This window comes from Pinus tabuliformis, chromosome 9 (assembly GCF_031772625.1).
Source record: "Pinus tabuliformis cultivar Carrire ecotype Pingquan chromosome 9, CPIR1, whole genome shotgun sequence".
Classification (NCBI taxonomy): Eukaryota; Viridiplantae; Streptophyta; class Pinopsida; order Pinales; family Pinaceae; genus Pinus; species Pinus tabuliformis.
Window position 1 is genome coordinate 954,849,909 of NC_142307.1, and position 1,575 is coordinate 954,851,483.

Here is a 1,575-nt window from a genome sequence, read left to right on the forward strand (position 1 = left end):
GATCGAAGTAAAAAAAATGTTGTGAGACTGTGTAGCAGAAGACAAGATTTAGTTGGAGATCTGTCCATTCTCTGCAAAGAGATGGAATCACAATGAAACGATTAAACCACAAGGGCGATCTCCATCCACTTTATGTCAACTACCGCAATCATTGGAATGGCCATTACCAGGGTCAAAATCTGGCCGGGAAAAACAATCTCAAAATTGAATCCTTACTTTTCTTTCACAAAAACCTAAGGGAACTCTTTTGTAAAATTCAATATGGGGCTGTAGGTAAAAAAAAATTAATCACACAAAATGTTTGCAGAGCAAGCAAATCTGAAATCTCTGAGTAGAACTCGAGTATGATTTCCACGACGATTTCCTTTTGATCATTTGGATGTCATTGTAGGCCAAGGGACGGTTGGAATGGAAATTGTACACAAAAATCCAGGCCCACTGCATGTTGTATTTTTCCTTGTAGGCGGTGGTGGTCTAATGGCTGGTATTGCTGCTTATATGAAGCAAGTTCGGCCAGAGGTATAGATTATTGGTGTGGAGCCAGCAGAGGCAAATGAGATGGCACTTTCTTTGTATCATGGGCAGCAAATAATGTTAGACCAGGTTGGAGGTTTTGCAGATGGGTAGCAGTAATAGGAGAAGAAACATTTCGGTTGTGCAAGGAGTTGGTGGATGGAATAGTTCTTGTGAGTCGTGATATTATCTGTGCATCAATAAAGAACATGTTTGAGGAAAGGAAAAGTATTTTAGAACCTGCTATTGCACTGGCGTTAGTAGGAGAAAATGCATATTACAAATATTATGGATTAAAGGATGAAGTTGTAGTAGCTATAACTAGTGGTGAAAATATGAACTTTGAACACCTAGGCCTGTAACTCAACTTGCTGATGTGGGTGCCAAAAAGGAGGCTATTCTTGCAACATTTCTTCAAGAGGACCATGGTTCTTTCAAAAAAAATTCCAACTCGTGGGGCCTATTAATATAACATAATTCAAATATCGGTATGTTGTTGGTAAAGACAAAGAGCTTGTTGTATGTAGTGTTGTTTTCACAAGGTTGAGAGATGATAGGAATGAAGGATCGCCTGGAATCTTATGGTCTGAGGACATTTTATCTGACATACAATGACTTGGCTAAATTTCATCCGTGGCATCTAATGGGTGGGCGTTTAAATGTGGAAAATGAATTGCTTTACAGATTTTTGTTTCTTGATAGGCCAAGTGCATTGATGAAATTTCTATATGCATTCACTCTTCGTCGGAATGTAAGTCTATTTCATAACCGTGCTCAGGGTGAAATGGAGCCATCTGCTATGTAGTAGAGCTACTTTTTCTTTATTACAAGGTGGATTTCTTATAAGCATGCGAGGTTACACGATTATAGCAAGGTGTGTAGGGTCATGTATGTGGGTTTTTAGGGTCTATATTTGAACCCGGGCTATGATACTATGTGTGATACTATGTGTGAGGGTCCAATCTAGGGTCCTTTAACTTTAACTAAATTTATTTAATTTAAACACAATAGGAAGGAAATAGCATATTTATAGCTCAATATTTATGTGATGATAATATATAA

General features: G+C 38.0%; 1 pseudogene; it reads left to right on the forward strand.

Annotated features, from left to right (window-relative positions):
* Positions 1-366: 366 nt before the first annotated feature.
* Positions 367-1,318, forward strand: LOC149151897 (threonine dehydratase 1 biosynthetic, chloroplastic pseudogene; annotated as a pseudogene).
* The last annotated feature ends 257 nt before the right edge of the window (positions 1,319-1,575 follow it).